Source organism: Schistocerca nitens, chromosome 1 (assembly GCF_023898315.1).
Source record: "Schistocerca nitens isolate TAMUIC-IGC-003100 chromosome 1, iqSchNite1.1, whole genome shotgun sequence".
Classification (NCBI taxonomy): domain Eukaryota; kingdom Metazoa; phylum Arthropoda; class Insecta; order Orthoptera; family Acrididae; genus Schistocerca; species Schistocerca nitens.
The window spans coordinates 473,625,699-473,652,789 of NC_064614.1; the positions used below are offsets into that span (position 1 = coordinate 473,625,699).

General features: G+C 43.2%; 1 protein-coding gene across 1 annotated transcript in view; it reads right to left on the bottom strand.

Moving 5' to 3' along the window:
• The window catches only part of LOC126236072 (solute carrier family 22 member 7-like), an 84,923-nt gene extending 73,462 nt beyond the window's left edge, over positions 1–11,461 (bottom strand). The window contains exon 1 of the mRNA XM_049945130.1: positions 11,206–11,461. The gene's annotated coding sequence lies outside the window, so the exon portion shown is untranslated. The remainder of the gene's footprint in view (positions 1–11,205) is intronic.
• Positions 11,462–27,091: the final 15,630 nt, after the last annotated feature.

The window sequence follows — 27,091 nt, forward strand, 5'->3', positions numbered from 1 at the left end:
ACAGACTTCAAGAAGAATATAATAATTCCAATCCCAAAGAAAGCAGGTGTTGACAGATGTGAAAATTACCGAACTACCAGTTTAATAAGTCACAGCTGCAAAATACTAACGCGAATTCTTTACAGACGAATGGAAAAACTGGTAGAAGCGGACCTCGGGGAAGATCAGTTTGGATTCCGTAGAAATGTTGGAACACGTGAGGCAATACTAACCTTACGACTTATCTTAGAAGAAAGATTAAGAAAAGGCAAACCTACGTTTCTAGCATTTGTAGACTTAGAGAAAGCTTTTGACAACGTTAACTGGAATACTCTCTTTCAAATTCTGAAGGTGGCAGGGGTAAAATACAGGGAGCGAAAGGCTATTTACAATCTGTACAGAAACCAAATGGCAGTTATAAGAGTCGAGGGGCATGAAAGGGAAGCAGTGGTTGGGAAAGGAGTGAGACAGGGTTGTAGCCTCTCCCCGATGTTATTCAATCTGTATATTGAGCAAGCAGTAAAGGAAACAAAAGAAAAATTCGGAGTAGGTATTAAAATTCATGGAGAAGAAGTAAAAACTTTGAGGTTCGCCGATGACATTGTAATTCTGTCAGAGACAGCAAAGGACTTGGAAGAGCAGTTGAACGGAATGGACAGTGTCTTGAAAGGAGGATATACGATGAACATCAACAAAAGCAAAACGAGGATAATGGAATGTAGTCAAATTAAATCGGGTGATGCTGAGGGGATTAGATTAGGAAATAAGACACTTAAAGTAGTAAAGGAGTTTTGCTATTTAGGGAGTAAAATAACTGATGATGGTCGAAGTAGAGAGGATATAAAATGTAGACTGGCAATGGCAAGGAAGTCGTTTCTGAAGAAGAGAAATTTGTTAACATCGAGTATAGATTTAAGTGTCAGGAAGTCGTTTCTGAAAGTATTTGTATGGAGTGTAGCCATGTATGGAAGTGAAACATGGACGATAACCAGTTTGGACAAGAAGAGAATAGAAGCTTTCGAAATGTGGTGCCACAGAAGAATGCTGAAGATTAGATGGGTAGATCACATAACTAATGAGGAGGTATTGAATAGGATTGGGGAGAAGAGAAGTTTGTGGCACAACTTGACTAGAAGAAGGGATCGGTTGGTAGGACATGTTTTGAGGCATCAAGGGATCACAAATTTAGCATTGGAGGGCAGCGTGGAGGGTAAAAATCGTAGAGGCAGACCAAGAGATCAATACACTAGGCAGATTCAGAGGGGTGTGGGTTGCAGTGGGTACTGGGAGATGAAGAAGCTTGCACAGGATAGAGTAGCATGGAGAGCTGCATCAGACCAGTCTCAGGACTGAAGACCACAACAACAACAACAATATGTATATATTTTTGTGTTTGCATCCGTCCTGTGTTTGAAAACATGGATGTGTGTTTCGGTTTGGTCTGAAACTTTCACGGGAAACTGTAAACTCTAGCATGAGTTGGTTGTTCCGCCAACTTGTGATGGTGATGGAAAAAAGAAGAGAGGCTTGTCTCTATCCATAGGGCTTGTCAAGGAAAGTTTTAGTGTTCAGAGCGTTATGTTGGAAAGAGGCTGTTAGGCGTCTATTTGCTAGCCCCCACCACGTTTCTTTCTCAAGCTCTCTGGCGTGGCCGCACTATGGCTGCAGTACTATCATTGGTTGTGTTTTTGCGAACAGTCCGTATCCTTTATGGATAAAGTTAGCAGGGTGTCTCGTTTTCAGCAATCATAGTGCTTAACAACTTTCTTCAGGTTTCTAATGTTAGAGAGAATTTATAGTAAGTTTTTCAGTATTCCCTGAGTGTAGATAACGAGGTCTCTTCGAGGGCGCTTTGGACTTAACTGAAATGCGGTGCAGCCATGACAACTAGTAGAAGAGTGTGGTTATGATTGCCTACATTTATCTAAATTTTAAATTTATTGTGTTTCATTGGTTTGTGCAATGTTAGTTCCCTTTTGACGAGAGATATTTTCTTCACCTCAACGCTTTCCGAAGTGATGTTGAAAAGTATCTAAACTAGCTGCTTGTCCGGTAACTTTCTGAGACATGTGTGTTCAGCATTTATTCAACAACGCGTTTACTTGCATTTTACAATCGAGTCTCATGAATCTTCGCGAAGCATAAAATTTTTCCTCCCTCTTGGCCACCACCTGAGGTCATGACTCCTTGTTGCTCTAAAGTTGAATTGCTAAGTGTTTCCTGTCCCTTTGTTCTAAATCAAAACAAAGCTAACGAATCACTACTGTGAATTTTGGTACTACAACTATCACATTTACCTGTGGAATCTAGGTAGAGAGAGATGATCGTGCCTCTTCTTCGTCAGTGACCACCTAAATCTGTTTATTTGCCAAATCCGACTTCACATGTTTTTGCAAACTCGAAGCCGATCATTGAAAAGGGACATTTTCTCTCTGGTAGGCTTACTATAGATGTGTGATTACTTAGCGGTGGAATACAATGATGTTTCTACTTTCATCGTGCTTGCGAACTGATGCGTCACTGACATCTTTCGTTTATGTCTCGATATCTCATATGTCCTTTCGCTACTCATGTGGCGGATAACGCTGTCCCAGTTTATGGGCGCTTCAGTAAATCAGTGTATTACTTCTCTCCAGTACCGATGGGCCACATACCTTAAAAATTATTACGAGTAAAGGCCGTCCGGTTTGTCGTATTAGACTATAATTACGGATGACCTCTGTGTGTTCCCTTGCTCTGTAAATTTATTGTCCGTTTTATTCACTTTGGCTATCATACGCATAATGAAAGTAATAAAATTGTGGTTCAGAGTTAACAAAACTGCTTTCGGTTACTATGTCACACCAGATATATCCTTCTCTGGGGAAAATAATACGCTCTTGTTTACAATCTCGATTCAGAGACAGACAACGCTTTTCAGTAAAAGAAACAAATGCAATGAACTCCCATGCTTAAGCCACGTGCTTCTGCTGTAACGCCATGGTTCCCATTCATGTTTGCAGTTAGCTTTATCTGGCGATCCCTGCCAGGCTTTTCAAAACAGCAGATGGCTTCAGCTGGCGATCCCAGCTTGCAATCTTTGTGAGGAGAAGGAGGTAACTTTCATCTGGCAACCCTGACAGGATATTTTTAACCCATTCACAGACGCATCTTTTGTAGCAACCCAGCGAAGATAACTTTTTTTGCTGGCCTATCAGAAATGTGGTCAACTGACTATATTTATTTTCTGACAACTTTTTTGTGTTTTAGGACCAAAAACAGTGGTGTTACATATATTACCATGGCACTTTTGCGAAGTGTTAAAACTGGTGGTAAATGGATTACACACTTCCCTTTTGTGTACTGTAATGTGTTGTCATCACACATAAAAAATAATGAACAGCGTTTTCTGTTTTTATTGTATGTTTTCTTTTATTTTTGTTATTATGGTCCTCAGTCCATAGACTGACTGGTGTGATGCAACTCTCCATGCAACACTATTTTGCACAAGCTTCTTCTTCTCCCAGTACCTACTGCAACCTACATCCCTCTGAATCTGCTTCGTGCATTCATCTCTTTGTCTCCCTCTACGATTACACTGCCCTCCAGTACTAAATTGGTGATCCCTTGATGCCTCAGTACACGTCCTACCAACCGATCCTTTCTTTCAGTCAGGTTGTGCCACAAATTCCTCTTCTCCCCAATTGTATTCAGTACCTCCTCATTCGTTACCTGATCTACCCATCTAATCTTAGCGTTCCTCTGTAGTACCACATTTCGAAAGCTTCTATTCTCCTCTTGTCTAACTATTTATTGTGCATGTTTCATTTCCATACATGGCTACACTCCATACAAATACTTTCAGAAACGACTTCCTGACACTCAAATCTATACCCAATGTTAACAAATTTCTCTTCTTCAGAAACGCTTTCCTTGCCATTTCCAGTTAGATTTTATATCTTCTCTACTTTGACCATCATCAGTCATTTTGCTCCCCAAATAGCAAAAATCATTTACTACTTTAAGCGTCTCATTTCCTAATCTAATTCCCTCAGCATCACCCTATTTAATTCGACAACTTTCCATTATCCTAGTTTTGCTTTTGTTGATGTTCATCTTATATCCTCCTTTCAACACACTGTCCATACCGTTCAGCTGCTCTTCCAGGTCCTTTGCTGTCTCTGACAGAATTACAATGTCATCGGTGAGCATCAAAGTTTTTATTTCTTCTCCATGGATTTTAATTCCTACTCCGAATTTTTCTTTTGTTTCTTTTACTGCTTGCTCAATATACTGATTGAATAACATTGGGGATAGGCTACAACCCTGTCTCACTCCCTTCTCAACCACTGCTTCCCTTTCATGTCCCTCGACTCTTATAACTGCCATCTGGTTTCTGTACAAATTGTAAATAGCCTTTCGCTCCCTGTATTTTACCCCTGCCACCTTCAGAATTTGAAAGAGAATATTCCAGTGAACATTATCAAAAGCTTTCTCTAAGTCTACAAATGCTAGAAACGTAGGTTTGCCTTTCCTTAATCTATCTTCTAAATAAGTCCTAGGGTCAGTATTGCCTCGCGTGTTCCACCATTTCCACGAAATCCAAACTGATCTTCCCCGAGGTCGGCTTCTATCAGTTTTTCCATTCGTCTTTAAAGAATTCGTGTTAGTATTTTGCAGCCGTGACTTATTAAACTGACAGTTCGGTAATTTTCACACCTTTCAGCACCTGCTTTCTTTGGGATTGGAATTATTATATTCTTTTTGAAGTCTGAGGGTATTTCGCCTGTCTCATATATTTTGCTCAGCAGATGATAGAGTTTTGTCACGGCTGGCTCTCCCAAGGCCATCAATAGTTCTAATGGAATGTTGTCTACTCCTGGGGCCTTTTTTTTTTACTTAAATCTTTCACTGCTCTGTCAAATTCTTCACGCACTATCATATCTCCCATTTCATCTTCATCTACGTCCTCTTCGATTTCCATAATACTGCCCTCAAGTACATCACCTTTGTACAGATCCTTTGTATACTTCTTCCATCTTTCTGATTTCCCTGGTTTTCCATCTGAGCTCTTGATACTCATACACATGGTTCTCTTTTTTCCAAAGGTCTCCTTACTTTTCCTGTAGGCAGTATCTATCTCACCCCTAGTGATATATGCCTCTACATCCTTACATTTGTCCCCTAGCCATCCTTGCTTAGTCATTTTGCACTTCGTATCGACCTCACTTTTGAGACTTTTGTATTCCTTTTCACCTGCTTCGTTTACTGCATTTTTAAATTTTTTCCTTTCATCAATTAAGTTCAACATCTCTTCTATTACTCAAGGATTTCTAATATCCTTCGTCTTTTTACTTACTTGATCCTCTGCTACCTTCGCTATTTCATCTCTCAAGGCTATCTATTCTTCTGCTACTGTATTTCTTTTCCCTGTACTTGTAAATCGTTCCCTAATGCTCTGTCTGAAAGTCTCTACAACCTCTGGTTCTTTCAGTTCATCCAGGTACCATGTCCTTAAATAACACTGCAACGGACTGCCACTAAATTCCCGAAGGATACAGAAGTGATAACATATATTCCTATAAACGCTGTAAGGAAATACGTTTAGAGAGAAGTATATCTCCCACGGCCCACGAAAGGGTTAAAGCGGGTAACTTTTAAACTTTTAGTCAGTCCTCTATGTTTCTGTATATTTGTTAGCGTGCTGCATATATGAAACTGCGTTTGGTAACGTGTTCCGTATTCGACGACCTGGTTGTGGAAATGTGTACAATAACATAACTGAAACTTCCTGGCAGATTAAAACTGTGTGCCCGACCGAGACTCGAACTCGGGACCTTTGCCTTTCGCGGGCATGTGCTCTACCATCGCCCGGTCCTCACAGCTTTACTTCTGCCAGTATCTCGTCTCCTACCTTCCAAACTTTACAGAAGCTCTCCTGCGAACCATGCAGAACTAGCACTCCTGAAATAAAGGATATTGCGGAGACATCGCTTAGCCACAGCCTGGGGGATGTTTCCAGAATGAGATTTTCACTCTGCAGCGGAGTGTGCGCTGATATGAAACTTCCTGGCAGATTAAAACTGTGAAAGCTGTGAGGACCGGGCGTGAGTCGTGCTTCGGTAGCTCAGATGGTAGAGCACTTGCCCGCGAAAGGCAAAGGTCCCGAGTTCGAGTCTCGGTCGGGCACACAGTTTTAATCTGCCAGGAAGTTTCATATCAGCGCACACTCCGCTGCAGAGTGAAAATCTCATTCTGGAATAACATAACTGTTAGGGCACCTCTACATGATCGTTGCTCTCTTATTTGTTTATCAGTGCAGTGAGCGTCATCATTTCTCGAATACTATCCCACCCACTTCCATTTCCTCTTCAGTCATATGGAGACAACTACTTACGGTTTTTCCAAGTTAGTGAATAAAGAAACTTGCATCAAAACATTTACACAGAATGACCTCAATGTATACAATCAACCCATGTAGCTTCCGCTTAGAGGTCTAGCTTGTCAAACAACAATGTGAACCAGGCCATACTCGATTCTGCTGTCTGGATAATGGCTGTTTGTCTCTTATGTCTGTCACTCTGAACGGGGCTTTTTCTTTTATACCTATGGTAGGACTGGTCCCTGTCTTTGTCTCAACTGAAATCATATAAAACATAGTTCTAGAACTATAAGTTGTATAGATGACGCTGGTCCATTTAGATGCAGGCGACGTTGTGGCACCCCAAAGGAAATACTAATCACGTTAACAGGTAAGTGATTCACTGTGACCATAGGTGCAAAAAGTGAGATTGTTATAAATAAATGAGGGTAACACTATGAAGAATAAATTTCCAGGTTGATAGAGCTTCCTTAATTTTCTTAAATTTGATTGTGATCCTCAATTAAAATTTCTTGCCAATTTCATTGAAGCATATCACATATGCAACACTTTCTGTGATGTCTGCAACAGGTTTTGTTTGTATTTGCTTAAGACAACTTCTCACAGGCGTAGAACATTTTTCGACTTTGTCAAAATTGATAAAGCTATGTAACTTTTGTCATGTGCTTTCCAACGTTTAATTTGATTAATTATAACATTAAAATTTCTAGATGAATATGGAAAAAGTATGTAAATGTTTTAGTGACAAAATTATACAACTTTAAGATGGTGTGTCTATTTTTTACAAATATTTTCATTAGTTTGAAAACTGTAGACCAAGAACCTTATTTATACTTTTAAGTATATTATGTTATAATTCCAAGGCTCCAACTAAAATTACCTATTCCTCTTACTTACACGAATAGTACTCGTTTGCCCGTTCTCAAGTAAAAAAGAAAAACCTTCAGATCTGAGATACTTTGTCCTTTTGAGAATAATATTGTCTTCTTTACTAAGTAGACATTAATTATAAAATTTTGGTATGTAAGTTAATACATTCAGTATCTCAAGATGATCTTGTTATAGTCCTAACTAATACTTCCACTTTTTACTTAAAGTGAACATGACACAGGTGAACTTATTCATCAATAAACTTATAATGTTTTTAACTAAACCAAAAAATGAGTATTATATTACATATCACTGTTTTACTTTATCATTAGCAAATTACGGAACGTTTACGATAAAAATTTTGTCATACAACTTTTTGGAACTTCCATAAATTTCGTCAGATTTGTCATCGTGCTAACACACGTCAAGAAATGTTTGAAAGAAAAACGTATTTCGTCGAAAGAATGACAGCTATATATAAAGATTGGAAATGTCAAACGTTTTAAGTGCGAAATTTCACAGTTTTAGGAGAATGGATAAACAATGAAGCTCATTGTACGAGCTTATTTGTACCCCAAAAATTCTGACATCACATAATTATGCTTATCACTTCATCACTGCAACAATAATGAGACAAATTAGAAAATAAATCATTTATTAAGAACGTTCTAGGTGTCATACAAGGTAACTGACCAGTTTCCAAGTGCCAATAATAAAGTTTTTGTGTCATGTGCTATTAACGCTGAGGCACTACGTTTCATTTGCGATAGTACAAATTCAGAAATGCATAAGAAATTTTTCAATTAGTAGAAGTGCAGTCAATAAAAACCAATTCACATATTTCTTAAATTTTTTACAGGACAAAACTAAATTCGCGAGAAAAATCTCTTAGTATTGACTACTGTTTTTTACACAATTCTGTTCTTGGGATCAGATGTTGTAAAGTTTGCTGTCGAACACCCTATGTTGTTGAGGAAGAAATGGCAACTTCGTCAACAGATCTTTCTGTTTTCCAACTGATAAACATGGCTAGTCTTTCAAACGAAGTACGGCTTGGCACAAATTTGCCATGATCTTTCCTCTTTTGAACACACTGACATTTTTCCACTCTTGTGTTCAGGGTAAGAATTTTTTAATACCTTTTTGAGATTAATGAGTGTGAGACGCTTTGATCATGTTGCATTTAGAGATCTTAAGACGCTTTCATTGGCAGCAGAGGTTCAGTAGCATCTTTAAAATCAAATAAGTCAGCTGTATGCCTTGGAATTACGTGGAATAATTTCGTAGCTTCAGCTGACTCAGCATCCTTGCGTAAATCCAGCGGTATAAAGGCCTCGATAACGTTTTTTTGGTTCAAATGGTTCAAATGGCTCTGAGCACTATGGGACTTAACATCTATGGTCATCAGTCCCCTAGAACTTAGAACTACTTAAACCTAACTAACCTAAGGACAGCACACAACAACCAGCCGTCACGAGGCAGAGAAAATCCCTGACCCCGCCGGGAATCGAACCCGGGAGCCCGGGCGTGGGAAGCGAGAACGCTACCGCACGACCACGAGATGCGGGCGATAACGTTTTATCCTTCCTCCGTACAGGGTGTTAGGAAATTCCGGAAACGCCATCCAACGACGCTACAGAGCGCCATAGTTACAGGCGTCGATGCCTGTAAATGTACATTCGCGTACATACAGGTGATTCCTTGATGATGTTATAAATTTTCAAGGATGTGGAGGAGGGTACAGTAGACATGTTTCACACTAACAGAAGTGAACAGGTGCTCATAACTCTTAAGGTATGCATTTTGGAGCCAATGTTTACTAGACATTTTTTCTTATTTTAGTCCATACTACTACCTCTGAAGTTTGTATAGGAGGTCGGAGATTGCAGTGTATAAGATTTGCAGACGACATGGTTGTGATGGCAGAGAGTGCAAGAGAGATGGAACAAATGTTAGATGATCTAAACACAAAATTAGAAGAATGTGGAATGAATATTAACAAGAAGAAAACGAAAAGTATGATAATTGGAGGAAAGGGGAGAAAATTTCATATGAAAATAGGGGGAGAGGAAATAGAGCAAGTGAATAACTTCAATTACTTGGGAAGTGTAATAATGGATGATATGTATTGCTCAACAGAAATTAGGAAAAGAATTGCAATGGCAAAAGAAGGATTCAAGAGGAAACAGAAATTACTTTGTGGACCACTAAACAAAGATCTGAGGAAAAGACTTGCCAAATGTTACATCTGGAGCGTTGCACTATATGGTGCGGAGACCTGGACATTGAGGAAGGAAGATGAAAGAAGACTGAAGGCACTAGAGATGTGGATATGGAGAAGAATGGAAAAAGTGAAATGGGAAGACCGAGTAAGGAATGAAGAAGTATTCAGAAGAGTTGGAGAATAAAGAAACATGTTGAAAGTCATCAGCAAGAAAAAACGGAACTGGATTGGACATTGTTTGAGGAGGGACTGTTTTTTGAGGGAAGGAATAGAAGGAATGGTGGAGGGAAAAAGGGGAAGAGGAAAAAGATGATAGCAAATGCTGGACAATATCAACGAAGGCAAATATTCAGAAATGAAAAGTCTGAATATGGACAGACAAAAGTGGAAGACGCTTAACCCATGACAAGACCTACCGTAAGGCAGAATACCTTAGTACTACTACTACCTCTGAAAGTTGGAAACCCTACATCCACGGCAACAATACCGGTACATATATTCCACTGTCAAAGGTATCAGAATGATTTTCGCTTGTAACTTCCGGCTTGTTCGTTTCCGAACCAGGGACCCATACCTCAAATTGACAAATTTACCCATCCCCATCAGCCTTAAAAGTTCGTAACATCATCACATAATCACCCTGTATATACTCGTACATCATGTACAGGCGCAGGCGCCTGTAACTTTGACACTTTGTAGCGTCTGTGGATGACGTTTCCTGACATGGGTTCCTGTTCAAAATATTATGTACTCACTCTCCTCTACAAGTCCTAGAAGTTTGTAACGGGAATTTCCGAACACTCTGTAATTACAAAACCTTTCTCGCAGTTCAAAAAGCTGCGCCCACTCACCAAAAACTTGTGTATTATCTTTTCAAACCATCCCAAGCTAAATGGAGGAAACGTTACAGCATGGTACTTGGCACAGAGAAAGCAGTTCTTGTAGTGAATGTTTGAAACATTTTCTCCATTATTTAGATCTTGGAACAGATCTAGAGACATGCAACATAATGCCGAGAAAACAATATCGCTGAAAAAGCATTTTGTGAAAAAATAGCACATTGAATGTTTGAGATTTCCACTCTTCTCACAGACATTTTGCGTGCCTCCTAGAAATCTACTTCAGGAAGCGAATTAACAAGTGGGAAATACTCTGGACAAATTTTATGGATCTAAGAGGAGACTACGCAGAAAAGCAGCTGCATTTGTGATATACAAGCATAGTCTTTGACTGAAAGGCCGAATACTTTTCCCCTCGCTATTGTAATGGTAGCACAAGGTGAATAAAACCTTGCGCACTGGCTGCCAAAATCTTATGATTAAAAAGTCACGATAGGTTTGGCATTAGTGGAGATGCTTCTTCAGGTAATAAGTTTCTTTATTTTTTTAAACAGTCATGACGCGGCAAAGTAAATGCAACGAGCCATTTCCCACCGTTCATCGTCAAGATTAAACCAATATCCCACTAAAAGCAGTTGTCTAGGACCTAACTGACCGGAAACACACCGCATCATGCCGTAGACATCATAGAAGTGCGCACAGCGGCATCAGTACTCCTTACGCTGGCACGTCGCGCACTCTCATGATGCCTACGGCACGGTGCAGCGCATTCCCACTCAGTTTGATCACAGACTGCTTTTAGGGAGAATAGTTTAATCTTGACGATGAACTGCGGGAATCGGGTCGTAGCATTTACTTTGCCGCGCCGTATTCTTAAAAAGAGGATAGATTAAGAAGAGTTATAGTTTTTAGAAGATATAAGAAACACTTACTTGCTGGCGAAGGCGCTTGATAAAACCCGGAGACCGAACTGAATGCAGAGTAGTACAGCGACGTAGTAGGTGCAGCTGTTACTGAACCATTTGTGCAGCGATGTGCCGAGTGTAGCAGCTATGGAAACAGATGTACGTCGACTCTGTGAGCGTAACAGGTGGCTACTTAAGCAGCTGTGCAGTAGTGTGCGGAGCTAGTCCTCCGCCACCGGCGCAGCGCGGCGATGTTGCGGGTGCGGAAGGCAGTGGCGGGGCCGCTGGGCGAAGCGGCTGCCGGGCCATCGGCGCCACCGTTTATAATGAGCGGCAACTCAGCCGCACGACTCTCTTTCATCCACTTAATGCCACAGCAAACAGTAGCTCGTGCTCCGCTACGACAGTGTTATCTGCTCCTGCATCCTGCAGTGAAATACAAGCGCTAGATCACTTGAGCTTGCTGAGGTAAAGTTTTTGCGGGTGAGTTCGATGACCAGTATAGGTTTAGAATGTTCCATGACCTTTGTGAACACAGTTACACTTATCATAAGTATAAATATAGATCAAGATCAGCGTGGACCCAAAAAGAAATGCGTCATTAGCTTGAATCAGAAAGTCACGATATTCCTTTCATTGCTTCAACCATGAAATACCCTGAGTTTCCGAATTTGTACGTTCGGTATCGTTCACCACGGAAGATAAAACATATTAGGTCCAAAGAAGAGCGGGAGGATTCGTGACTGGTACATTTAGCCATTGCGAGAGCGTTACAAATCTAATAGAAAGTTTGAAGTGGGACACACTTGCAGATAGCCGGCGCGCTAAACAGAAGGGGCTGCTCACTAAATTCCGAAATCCTATCTTCACCGAGGATGTAGAGCATATATTATTACCACCATCTTTCAAATCGCGCAATGATCACCCTTCAAAGATAAGGGAAATCAGAGGTCGTACTGAGGTGTTCAGACAGTCGTTTTTCCCTCTCGCGATCCGCGAGTGGAACAGAGGGGGGGAGGGGGTGGGGGGAATATGACTCTGGCGCGAATTGTACCCTCCGCCACACATCGCTTGGTGGCTAGCGGAGTGTATATGTAGATATGGATGTAGATATCTTCTTAGAACTGTGTTATACGCTGACGGAAAATAAATCGGTACTCCAAAAAATAGTTAACGTGGAGTAACGAAATTTCGAGAATGCATTTGTCTAGGTTAAATATTTAAGTGATTAACGTTGCAAGATCACAGCTTAATGTAAGCGCGAGATAAGCCACTGAAAATGTGAAATACTAATACATTAATAGCCAGTGTAACGGCCAATGTGTTGAATATAAGCGTGCAAACGTGCATACATTGTGTTGTACAGATGCCGGATGTCAGTTTGTGGAATGATTTCCGTGTCTGTTGCACTTGGTCGGTCAATACAGTGACAGTTAATGCTCTTTGTCGATGACGCTGGAGCTGTCATACTATGATGCCCCACATGTGCTCATTTGGAGACGTATCTGGTGATACCAGGCCAAGGCAACGTATCTGCAGAGCATGAAGGGTAATAAACGGCCTTGCCGCAGTGGTAACACACGTTTCCGTCAGATCACCGAAGTTAAGCGCTGTCGGGCTGGGCTAGCACTTGTACGGGTGACCATCCGGTCTGCCGAGCGCTGTTGGTAAGCGGGCTGCACTCAGCCCTTGTGAGGCGAACTGAGGAGCTACTTGACTGAGAAGTAGCGGATCCTATCTCTGAAACTGACATACGGTTGGGAGAGCGGTGTGCTGACCACACGCCCATCCATATCCGCATCAAGTGACGCCTGTGGTATGAGGATGACACGGCGGCTGGTCGGTACCGTTGGGCCTTTATGGCCTGTTCAGGAGGAGTTTCAGTTTTATGTTGGGTTATAACAGCGGTTTGTGGACGTTATGCTCTTGGAAAACATCGCCCGAATGCTGTTCGTGAATGGCAGCACAACAGGTCGAATTACCAGACTGAGGTACAAATTTGCAGTCATAATGCGTAATATAACCACGAGCGTGATCCAGCTGTCATATGAAACCGCACCCCAGACCATAACTCCAGGTGTAGGTCCAGTGTGTCTAGCATGCAGACAGGTTGGTTGCAGGCGCTCAGCTAACCTCCTTATGTCCAACACATGACGATCACTGGCAGCGAAGCAGAACCAGCTTTCATCAGAACAAACAACAGACCTCCACCCTGCCCTCCAATGAGCTCGCGCTTGACACCACTGAAGTCGTGAGTGGCGGTGGTTTGGGGTCAGTGGAACGTCGCTGCAGGGCGTCTGGCGAGGAGCTGTAACCGATTTGTAGCAGTTCGTTGTGTCACTGTTGTGGCAACTGCTGCTCATATTGCTGCTGTAGGATCTGTACGATGCGCCAGAACCATACGCCGAACACGACGGTCTTCCCGCTCGGTACTGCCACGAGCCATCCGGAGCCCTGTCTTCTTGCAACCGTACGTTCTCGTGACCACCGCTGCCGGCAGTCATGGAAGTCGCTACATTCCTGCCAAGTCTTTCTGCAATATCGAAGAAGGAACATCCAGCTTCTAGTAGCCCCATTACACGACCTCGTTCAAACTCAGTGAGGCGTTGATAAAGGCGTCTTTGTCGCCTTAAAGGCATTCTTGACTAACATCATTCACCACTTTCGTTCTCAAAGTTAACTGACGGTCACGACCGTTACAGCGTCTATTTAAAGCAAACCTGATTTTCGTCCTCATAGTGGCACTCTTATGCGATTGGCACGAAATTTGAACAGACATCATCTTTCAGCTGTACAGATACGCCTAACAACTTTCGTTTATGTCGCACATCTCCTTCTCGGTGTTGCGATTTTTTCCGTCAATGTATTAGACAAATACCAGGTAGATTTCTAACTTTGAAATGCAACCACGGATTACGTCCTGACCTATGCGAATTATTTTTAGGAGACTAATTCAAAGAAGTTTATGTGTACATATGCAAGAGAACAGGTTTTAGGAAACACGCGTTGTTCTGTCTTGTCTAATTCTGTACTAGAGATCTGTCGCACCATTCGGCGTTCCATCGATTCTCCCAAAACGACAATGCCACCGATCCTTCTCAGATATGCCGAGACGTCTGAGAAAAATGCCATTCACATTCATTCATTCCACGTTAGTACAGTTTGGAAACGATTACCTGACGCTGTCCTCCACCAGAAGAATCGACAGAGGGGTAAGTGTTTCTGACTGATCCTGCAGGCGGTTCTAGGCGCTACAGTCTGGAACCGCGCGACCGCTACGGTCGCAGGTTCGAATCCTGCCTCGGGCGTGGATGTGTGTGATGTCCTTAGGTTACTTAGGTTTAAGTAGTTCTAAGTTCTAGGGGACTGATGACCTCAGAACTTAAGTCCCATAGCGCTCGGAGCCATTTGATCCCGCAGGAATAGAGGAACTTGGAAGCTGTTCGGGATATTGTAATAGCTCACGTATACCTGTCGCTGGGATATTATGACAAAGTACGCTTCTGGAAACTGTTATAATTGCAACAACCAAGTCAGTGGACAAACTGCACCAGTTATAATTAACTAACGATTCTCTGTCAGGTGCAAAAATTCCTATGTACTAAATATTTATATACGGTTCGCTTAAGCAAGTGTTCCAAATATAGGACATAATTTGGAACATTGGGCTTCTTCGTTTGCTGTATTCGTTATTGCTGCTCTTCAATGAAGTGCGCCAAGATAGAAAAGCAGCTAGATCATTTTATAGCAAAATTCCATCGAAATAACGATCAGATAATTTTGTTTCTGTAGCCAACAGGAGACAGAAATTCTGGACAGCCATCATGTTCCAGTCGAATACACCCCCATGGAGTGTCTGATAAAAGTAAAGAAATGTTTCCATGTGATATGGCTAGGAAGAAGTCAGACAATAAAATATCAAATTGGTTCACATGGCTCTAAGCTCTATGGGACTTAACATCTGAGGTCATCAGTCCCCTAGAACTTAGAACTACGTAAACCTAACGAACCTAAGGACATTACACACATCCATGCCCGAGGCAGGATTCGAACCTGCGACCGTAGCGGTTGCGCGGTTCCAGACTGAAGCGCCTAGAATCGCTCGTCCACTGCGGCCGGCCAATAAAACATCCTAAGGTGTTGCACTCCTCTGAAGCAGGAATGCACGCATTCTACGAGGATTGTTCCTCGCCATGTAATACTTGTCTCGTAAATTGACATTGCCGTAACTTATAAAGTCACTTCGTCGGTAAATTGCGTCGTATCGTACTGCAGGCACTGAAGAGCAAACCACCAAAATTCCTGACTACTTTCGAAATTCCGGCCTTCGAGTCCTAACAAGCTAACTGTGAATGAAATTCCTGAAGATAATTGATACAACATTTCTTGTCAACATGCCGCGTACCACCGCGGAACTGCTAAGGGTCGCCGCTAGAACAGCTTCTTCAAGTACTTCCTTTCAGTTACACTTCTCCTCCTTGTCCTGTGCTTGTCGTCTTAGCTTCCGGTTTCCACAAGTTTCCCGTGAACGCACGTAGCGACCACATAAGACTCCGGCGATCAGAATAGAGCCCCTGCTCCACTGACGGCATTCTTTCCGTACACACCACACACGGGTAGCACACCATATCTTTTTCTACATGTCTGTGAACAGGAAACTTCGTCGCAAGAATGAGCTGTCATGTCAAAGTAGGCAGGACTACAAATGGCACACTTTCTGTTAGCTATAATGTTAACATTTTTCCTGATGACAGACAAAATAAGCTTCTAATAGAGCAACCAGCGCTAGTTTCCAGGACAGTGTGTTACGGACGCTATGTATGTGACACGATCACTTTGTTCATTGGAACAAAAGAGGACTGCACTTAATAAGAAATTCAATGAGCTGCACAAAAACATACGATTTATCACTGGATATGAAAAACACAAGGGTATAAACTTTTTAGATGTGACTAGCCGTTATGAACACGGGACTGATGTATTTAATGTTTCCCGAAAACTAGCCATGCCTGATGGGATAATCCACAGTACCTCGTTCGCCCCAAGTCACATAAAGAAGGGGTTTTCTTTCATACTATGGTGTACGGGATAATACCGTTAACACTATCTGATAAGATCTTTGAAACAGAACTGAAGACGGTCAGATACACAGCCATGGAAAATGGATAAAACCCTGAAATAGTTGATAATATCTACAGTGATAAGAAAAATAAGAACTATAAGTAGGAGAAAAAAATCTAAATAAATTAAGAGGAAAAATCCCAAAATCATAGAATGCAAGCTTTCAGGGCCCGTTTTGTGTTATTGCCGATATTTGTTTTATGGGCATAAGGCCGTTGTTCAAGGCATAATTCCCTTCCTGACAATTCGCCTCTCAGTGCTGGAGACATCATCGGAGGCTTTACAGTCTCCAACAAGCTCAGCAAGCTCAACTGCTTATATGCATCGACGCGACGGTCGGTTCGTGACATCATCAGACCCCTGCCGAAGATCACGGAGTCGTGGAGTCGCGACGACGTATGGTATGCAGCTTGTAGAACGGAACAGTTTGGGCTGTAGTATTTGTTTTATTTAGCACTAGGGACTACAAATTGTCTACTTTCAGTCCTCTTCTGTTAAAGTTGTTTTTGGCTTTTTAATTTATATGGTTTCTGTGGATTCTAACATAGTAATGATTAGATCTGGCTAAAACCACGGTATCAGAGAAACGAATTTGCTGTTTCCCTCGACCCAGTACATGATTTATCCGTCTTGTCCAGGCGACACTTGCTCTTGTGTTCCTTGATGTGGCCATTCATGCTTCTATTTGTAATTTCTGTGTACACACCCCAAGTGCAAGGGATTTTGTATACCCCTACTGTGGCAAGCGAAGTACTCAGAAAATAGGGTACTGACGTAGTGTTTAAATCAAATAGAAAGCTGCGCGAATATTTGAACTCTGCGAAGCACCTACGCCCAAATTACAAACACTTCGTTTTAAACCTTACTAGTATTTTCATAGTTGCTAAAAACTCGCAATCACACATTTTCAGAATTATCTGTATGTACACTCATGCTCATAAATTAAGGATAATGCTGATAGATGGTGAAACAACGCTCTGGTGGGCGGTTTGTGGGTTTAAATCTCCTCGGGGTATGACCATGTGGCGCATTTTACCTGCGGTCATCGCACGGCGGCTGTGGCAACAGTCCACATACGCAAAGGCGGGTTGGTCGTGCATGTCAGAGTACGGTGCAGCGAGTAAGTGTGCAGACGTTTTAAGTCGTGCTAATGGTGACTGTGTGTTGAAAATGGCTCAAAGAACACATATTGATGACGTTATGAGGGGTAGAATACTAGGGCGACTGGAGGCTGGTCAAACACTGCAGGTCGTATCACGGGCCCTCCGTGTGCCACAAAGTGTGATCTCAACATTATGGCAACGATTCCAGCAGACAGGAAACGTGTCCAGACGCTACAGTACGGGACGTCCACAGTGTACAACACCACAAGAAGACCGATATCTCACCATCAATGCCCGCAGACGGCCACATAATACTGCAGGTAGCCTTGCTCGGGACCTTACCGCAGCCACTGGAACAGTTGTCTTCAGACACACAGTCTACACACGACTGAACAGACATGGTTTATTCGCCCGGAGACCTGCAAGGTGCATTACACTGACCCCGTAAAGCCTGGTGTCAAGAACACAGTATATGGTCATTGGAACAGTGACCCCAGGTTATGTCCACGGACGAAGCCAGGTCTAGTCTGCGCAGTGATTCTCGCAGGGTTTTCATTTTTCGTGAACCAGGAACCAGATACCAACCCCTTAATGTCCTTGAAAGGGACCTGTATGGAGGTCGTGGTTTGATGGTGTGGGTTGGGATTATGATTGGTGCACGTACACTCCTGCATGTCATTGACAGAGGATCGGTAACAGGTCAGGTGTATCGGGACGTCATTTTGCACCAGTATGTCCGGCTTTTCAGGGGTGCAGAGGGTCCCACCTTCCTCCTGTTGGATGATAACGCAAGGCCCCATCGAGTTGCCATCATGGAGGAGTACCTTGAAACAGAAGATATCAGGCGAATGGAGTGGCCTACCTGTTCGCCAGACCTAAACCCCATCGAGCTCGGTCGACGTATCGCTGCACGTCTTCAAATCCCTAGGACACTTCAGGAGCTCCGACGGGCACTGGTGCAAGAATGGGAGGCTGTACCCCAGCAGCTGCTCGACCACCTGATTCAGAGTATGCCAACCCGTTGTGCGGCCTGTGTACATGTGCATGGTGACCATATCCCATATTGATGTCGGGGTACATGCGCAGAAAATAGTGGCGTTTCGTAGCGCATGTGTATTGGGACGGTTTTCTCAACTTATCACCAATACTGAGGACTTACAGATCTGTGTCGTGTGTGTTCCCTATGTGCCTATGCTATTAGCGCCAGTTTTGTGTAGTGCCACGTTGTGTGGCACCACATTCTGCAATTATCCTTAATTTATTAGCAAGGGTGTAGTTATGACTCTGTATAGGGCATCTTTGACTGCTCTGGGAGATGGTTCATCTGAGATACAATACATGAAATATTAGTTCACTTTATTGCATGAATGATAAAAATAATTATTTAACGTAATACATGAAGTACGGTGTTCAATATTTACATAAGCACATCTCCATCTGTGACTTTACTAGCGCTTTAGTCCTACTCGATGATGTTGACTGCTTCAGCAGAGGTCACTAACTGCGGCAAAACACTTCCATGTTCGGCTCTATATTGACCTCCATCCAAGGGCGCTGTTGTGATGAGAGAGAGGGAGTGTCTTGTTCAGCCTCTCCCATTCGACGTTACGGACTGCAAGGAGACTTCGCTAACGTCTTTGGTGCTGCTGTGCGTTGCTGGCTTTGGTGTGGCGCCGCTATCTTTGGACGATACCACAAGTGCGTTTTAAAAATGTATTATACTAAAAAGTTTTTTATTTAAGTAATTATTTTCCGTTTTTTAGTCTTGTGTGTGTGAAATTTTTCAATCGATTTAAGACGTTCTGATTAGATTACAACAAACACACATAGTAAATTTCAGGTTTATATCAGTTTCTCTCCACCAGAGCCGAAAAATACACTCCTGGAAATTGAAATAAGAACACCGTGAATTCATTGTCCCAGGAAGGGGAAACTTTATTGACACATTCCTGGGGTCAGATACATCACATGATCACACTAACAGAACCACAGGCACATAGACACAGGCAACAGAGCATGCACAATGTCGGCACTAGTACAGTGTATATCCACCTTTCGCAGCAATGCAGGCTGCTATTCTCCCATGGAGACGATCGTAGAGATGCTGGATGTAGTCCTGTGGAACGGCTTGCCATGCCATTTCCACCTGGCGCCTCAGTTGGACCAGCGTTCGTGCTGGACGTGCAGACCGCGTGAGACGACGCTTCATCCAGTCCCAAACATGCTCAATGGGGGACAGATCCGGAGATCTTGCTGGCCAGGGTAGTTGACTTACACCTTCTAGAGCACGTTGGGTGGCACGGGATACATGCGGACGTGCATTGTCCTGTTGGAACAGCAAGTTCCCTTGCCGGTCTAGGAATGGTAGAACGATGGGTTCGATGACGATTTGGATGTACGGTGCACTATTCAGTGTCCCCTCGACGATCACCAGTGGTGTACGGCCAGTGTAGGAGATCGCTCCCCACACCATGATGCCGGGTGTTGGCCCTGTGTGCCTCGGTCGTATGCAGTCCTGATTGTGGCGCTCACCTGCACGGCGCCAAACACGCATACGACCATCATTGGCACCAAGGCAGAAGCGACTCTCATCGCTGAAGACGACACGTCTCCATTCGTCCCTCCATTCACGCCTGTCGCGACACCACTGGAGGCGGGCTGCACGGTTGGGGCGTGAGCGGAAGACGGCCTAACGGTGTGCGGGACCGTAGCCCAGCTTCATGGAGACGGTTGCGAATGGTCCTCGCCGATACCCCAGGAGCAACAGTGTCCCTAATTTGCTGGGAAGTGGCGGTGCGGTCCCGTACGGCACTGCGTAGGATCCTACGGTCTTGGCGTGCATCCGTGCGTCGCTGCGGTCCGGTCCCAGGTCGACGGGCACGTGCACCTTCCGCCGACCACTGGCGACAACATCGATGTACTGTGGAGACCTCACGCCCCACGTGTTGAGCAATTCGGCGGTACGTCCACCCGACCTCCCGCATGCCCACTATACGCCCTCGCTCAAAGTCCGTCAACTGCACATACGGTTCACGTCCACGCTGTCGCGGCATGCTACCAGTGTTAAAGACTGCGATGGAGCTCCGTATGCCACGGCAAACTGGCTGACACTGACGGCGGCGGTGCACAAATGCTGCGCAGCTAGCGCCATTCGACGGCCAACACCGCGGGTCCTGGTGTGTCCGCTGTGCCGTGCGTGTGATCATTGCTTGTACAGCCCTCTCGCAGTGTCCGGAGCAAGTATGGTGGGTCTGACACACCGGTGTCAATGTGTTCTTTTTTCCATTTCCAGGAGTGTATATCTACGGACGGAGCACCCTCCACGTTGGGCATTCCTTCTGGATTCTACACATTGTTGAAAGTAGCTGCACAAAATGCAACCTCACCAGAAAAGATATTAGTCACCCCTTAAAAATATCACTGTGGCCGCTTCCGAGAGTTATGGATGGTGTGGAACTGGTACAAATCTGTGCTGCGATTCTCCACCACTGACAAAAATTATGGCTGTGGCCTGGTATGCATGTGCCAGAGGGTTTGCCATGGGTCGACGTTGAGAGGTTAAAAAATGACTCCGTGAACGAAGTTGCTCCATTCATTCAGGTATCAACGCGGACTGTCCAACGTGTCTACAACTCTCAGCTATGAAACGGTATGTAAGAGCACTGGTCATAGAAAGAGCCAAACCGACAGCGACCGCCTTGTAAATATAAATCGGTTTCAGACCCGATAAGTACTGTTACCGTCAGAGAGTGACAGAATGAAACACTTTGCTAGTGAACACTGCGAATGGAACTGCATGCAGCGAACGTTTGCAACCGCTCGTTCGCCTACAGTTCCTGCTAGCGACCTGAACTTTCAATAAGACGAAGTGTTCAGAATGTTTTGAAGAGCACTCTGCGGAAGTGAGTGTGCTTGAGTGGTTCCAATCTCAGCTGACATCATCTGGGATCACATCGAGCGACATGTGGTCGCCTTGAACTCAACCTGGACCAGTGTCCGTGAAGTGTGAGTGGCGACTGTGCAGCCATGGATCAGCTTCGCTTCAATACGCGTTGGTGTCTCGTGGAGTCCATTCCAAGACGCGTTGCGGCTGTCATCGGGGCAAATAGGGGTGTCACATGGTACTAACTAGATCTAAATAATTCAGTCGCTCAAAAGTTTATCTCTCGTCCTATTAATTAGTCTGAAGTGCTGTTAATATTGCCACTAATACTAGGTTGAGCAGAACGGTTACACGACATGTACGTTACCTACATAGATATTGGCACTAATTAAGGACACGAATCAATAAATTACCCATTTACAAGAAAATATTTTCAACTAAAATCTGCCGTTTTGGGAATCAATGCTTTGTTTTAGCGCTATTGTGTGGAATCGTGTCGTTTGGTTTTGTTAATAGATAGCTTTATCTCACTGGTGAACAAGCTATTCGCCATACCCTAATACATTTTCTCCGCTTAGACAATTTGACAAAAACTAACTTTAATCCCGTTTGAATGCCCATTGAACACTGACACTCATTCTTGCTACAGCTGCATCAAGACCGTTAACAACTATTGATGAGAATGTCGTCAAAGAAGTCACGCCTGTTCCACTCCGCCTGGTCAATCGTACCAGGATTATTGTTGCTCCATATCGTAGTATTAACTTCTCTGAAGGGTCACAGCCATAAAAACATTTGCTACAATCTCTGTGGTTCCGAGAGAATTGGATGCGATACTCATTTGGGGAGTGTGTGTGAAAGCTAACACTGCAGTGAGCCTTCGTTTTCAGCATCGTTTCTTAATAAACATGTAGCCATAGCTGTCCACAGGAATGGGGCACGAGAGAGAGCACTTGCCACCCCCACCCCTTCCCTCTCCTGGAATTTGGGGTACAGACTTTTTTTTTTCTTGTACTGAGATGGTAACTACCAGTTCTCCGGGATATAATAAGCTTTTTGTGTGTCCTATAAAATTTAGTTTTTATAGCATGGCAGACCCATAACTGACCAACTCATTTATTTCAAAAATGGCAGTTTCAGAGTCTTGTCCTCCCACAGCATTGGTTAAATTGCTGCGGATGCCCACGAATATAGTTAGCCCAATTACTGTATAGTATCTTCTTAATCAAGTAACTATTTGAAGTTCCTTCAGAAATTTTTCGCATCAAGTTCTAGGTTATAATATTACAACTCAATAGATCCCCTACAGGTTTCTCATGTCCTTTGTTGCGTACCTGATAGAATGCTGCACGAGGCGAACGAAGTCTGCAGGCAAGAACAGCGACCAAGAAAGAAATTGATGTTCTGTTCCCTACAATTTCAAATCGGGATATGTCGAAAATTATTCAAAATATAAAATTCAGTTTTGTAATGTATTCCATTCAAAATCTCCCGTATTATCACCTAGTGAGGTATGTTCACTTCCTCCTGAAATACACTGTAAACATAGCATTCCCTCTTAACTTCACCACAATATGTCATCTATACACACATGTGATTGCTGTGAGACAAAAATATATTCTTTTGATGAAGATTTCCAAATAGTTTACTACTACGTTTCCAGAATAGGGCTTAAGCTGGGAGCTAATCAAGTCGCAAATCGAGAAGCGCTTAAGTTACGTACCGTAATCTCCATAATCGTGATGCAGCGTGTGATTTCTACAACAATATAGGAAGTACCTGTCGCTGTGTCAACAATGCAGGAGTATACATACCTTACACATTCCCCATATCCAGTCCTGCAATACCCGATATACCTGCGCGCCACTGTCACTTCTATTAGAAAATTTTCGCTCACTGTTGTTTTGAATTGGCACACTCTTGTTTTAATTTTAGTATCACTCTCTGCAGCGTGCCCATGTAAATAAATGTTCGTATGAAAGTTGATTTTCTCTTAAGTAGTCGTTTAGTGGCATTTAATATGGCAATGTGTGACGAAAAAGTTCGTAAATTATTGTCGCAGCAGAACTGTAACGGTCTGCATGTCAGTCACTACGTTTACATGCGACACATCTTCCGAAAGACGAAAACCGAATTTCGGAATCTGTTTTTCGCTGTCGTGGTTACATGTTAGGGTCTGAATCGGATTTGCTAGCCCAGTGAAATATGGCGCCTGGAAAGCTGCTGTTACAGTTTCAGATTTAGTCAGCGCAGTCGCTGTTGCCCTTCAATTAAACGAGGTTAAACAGCTTTAGTCTAATATTTCTACTTATGCTCCATTGTACAAAAATATACTTCGTCCATATTAGCTGAAAATTTTTAAAAACAAGACGAAACCTGACAGCTAAACCGATTGCGTTTACATGGAAGTGAAAATTGATTGCGGAACTGGAAAACCGGCAACTAGTTACCGATTTCTAGAATCGATTTTGAAGTGTTTACGTGATCACCCAGAAGCGTTATTGTGAAATAGATCTACGAAATACGGTTTTGGAAGCTCCATGTAAAGTGGTGATTGCTAGTTTCTAAATGTCGGCGTTGTATAACAGCACTGATCCTTTTACCCATTTTCTGTAATAACGCAATATTTCACAGCAATAGACACTATATGAGTACACATTAATCGTTTGTAAAAGAAAAAGTCTTATTTAAAAAATTAAATTTTAGCACCCTTGATATGGCAAACTGATATACTCGATTTTTACTGAAAACGTCTGTCATAACCGAGACCAAACAAATACCGTAAAATAAGGTTATTCATAACTAAAATACTGGTATCTGTTTTAACCGGTTGCTTTATCCCATACCTACTGCGCTCTGGAGCCTTACGGAACGATGCCAGAGCACCAGTTGATGTTCCTTCATCTGTAGCCGCTTTTGGTTTGTCTGCGACACAGTCAGCTTCGAGGAGTTTTGCGAGAACTTTCACCATCACAGTGTGGATAATGAATTGTCTGTCTGAGTAGCATTGTTTGAAATACATTGCGGTAATATGGGCGCTCATCTCTCCTAATATAAGGACGTTCTCAATGCATTCTTTCATCACTGGTGATGATATATGGGTTCAATTCTTCGAATCGGTAAAAAAAAAGGGAAAAACCGTAATTCTAGGATAAAAAAGTTGCGCCCAAATGAAATTCTGCGTTGTTTTTCTCGTATAATTCCCTTTATGCATCATATGTCACATGACACTCTTCCTCTCTGAAGCTTACGAATTGCGTCCAAGATGCGGCTTCAAACATCACTACCATGCTGGCAACATAGCTTTACAAGTTCAGCCCCTCCTCCATCACATACTACTTGACTTTAAATTTACGTCTACCCAACTGTATCAGTTTTATAAAAATGGCGACATACCCATGAATAAACTTGTACGAGTGGTGTTCAATAAGTAATGCAACACATTTTTTTTCTCGATCAACTTCGTTGAAAAAATACGTAATTTGTTGTGAAACATAGCGGAATATTCCCGCTTCACCCCCTATAGCTTCATGAAGTTCCTATAGGTGGCGGGGCTATACGTAGTCTTCAAAACGGTGTCTGTGATGGAGGTGCGTTCCAGGCAGAGAGCTGTCATTGAGTTATTTTTGGTGCAAGACCAGAGCGTAGCACATATTCATAGGCGCTTGTAGAATGTTACGAAGACCTGACAGTGAACAAAAGCACGGTGAGTCGTTGGGTGAGGCGTCTGTCCTCATCGGAGCAAGGTCGCGCAAGCCTGTCCAATCTGCCGCGTGCCGGCCGGCTCCAAACAGCTGTGACTCCTGCAACGTTGGAACGTGCGGACACTCTCACTCGAAGCGATCGGCAGATCACAGTCAAATACCTCGCTGCTCAACTGGACCTCTTTGTTGGTACTGCTGACACACTCGTACACCAGTTGGGGTACTGAGAGGTATGTTCCCGCTAGGTTCCTCTATGCGTAACAGAAGCCCATAAAGAGCAACGAAGGATCATCTGGGCGGAATTGCTTGTTCGTTACGAGGCTGCTCGTGACAATTTTTTGTCGAATATCGTCACAGGCCATGAAAAATGAGCTCAACACTTCGAATCGGAAACAAAATGACAATTCGTGAAGAGGCAGTACGTCACCGCTCCTCCGAAGAAAAAGCTAATAACCGCGCTCTCAGCCGGTAAAGTCTTCTGAGACTATGATGTCCTCCCTCAAGGTGCAACGATCAGTTCTGAAGTGTACTGATTTACTCTCAGGAAATTGAAGAAACGACTTCAGAGTGTTCATCGCCACAAAAATACAGACGAACGGCTCCTTCTTCGTGATGACCCATGTCCTCACACAAGTCTGCGCACCAGAGAGGAGCTCACAAAACTTCAGTGGACTGCTCCTCATCCGACCTACTGCTCAGACTTGGCACCTCACGACTTCCATCTGTTGCCCCAGTGAAGGATGCACTTCGTGGGAAGCAGTACGTGGGTGATGGGGGTGTTATTGATGCAGCAAGACGTTGGTCCCGACGTCGACCACCAGGGCGGTAGCATGCGAACATACAGGCCCTGCCAGTAAGGTGGCATCAGGCGGTCGCACTGAACAGAGATTATGTTGGAATATAGGCTTTTGCAGCCAAAATGGTGGGGAATGATATGGTGTATTGGAAGACTGAATGCAACCGAGTTGCTTTCAGAAAAAGGTGTGTTGTATTACTTAGTGCACTCCTCTCGTACATTAAAGGCCTTGTGGATAACGTCGGAAGTCAACAAAGCTGTATGGTGACACTGCTGCTGCCTGTAGGGGAGGTTGCAACGCCAGAAGTATGCGGAGAAATGCGGGGTATCCTGCAGAGGATCGAAGGTTTCTCCAGGAACGGTCAGTTGACCTTCAGCGTAAATAAATGTAAGGTGTTGCGCATAAATAGTCAGAGAGATCCACTACTATTCGGTTGTGCTACTGACAAAAAATTACTGAAAACAGCAACAACCGTAAAATACTTAGGAGTAACCGTCCCTATCGACGTGAAGGGGGACGAGTATATAGAACTAGCTGTAGGTAAAACAGATGCTAGGCTTAGAGATTCGTTGGAACAATTTTAGGGAAATATAATTTATCCTCGAAAAAAGTGACTTACAAAACGCTAGTACCTTAAGCAGTGTGGATTAATAGAAGGGACAGGGAAGATACAACAAGAGCAATAGGTTTCTCGTAAAATCTTTCAGTAAACATAAAAACTTCACGAAACTGTAGTGGGAGACGCTGCATGTTTCACGTTATTCATCACGACACGTTTACTGTTGTAATTCCTACAACTTTGGTTCCACAAACAGTAGGGCAACGTGTCACTTCCTACCACATACGTGATTCTAAATGACCGCGATGATAAAACCAGAGGAATTGGATCTCGTGCGGGAGGCTCAACGGCAATCATTCTTCCCAAGCACAATTCGGTAACGGAACAGGGGGAGGGGATAACAGTGATACCAGAAACGCCTTCCGAGACACAATGTAAAATTGACTGCGTAGTCTATAGATAACATAAATTTAGATGTAGAACATAATTCATCAGTTCTTACTTGTAGAAACATAATATCCTGAGTATGTAGCAGCTAGTAAGTTCACTTCATCTACAACGCACATGCATAATGGCATCGTCACACCTCTAAACTTGCCTTCTACGGAAAAACTTAAAAGATATTGAAAGTGCACTGTAAAGGCCATACACGTCGATGCCAGTTGATATATGATTCGTGGGCTTACCATCAGCATTAATCATTGTTGTGAAGCCTGTACTATTAATTGTCCACATTACAAGTTTTT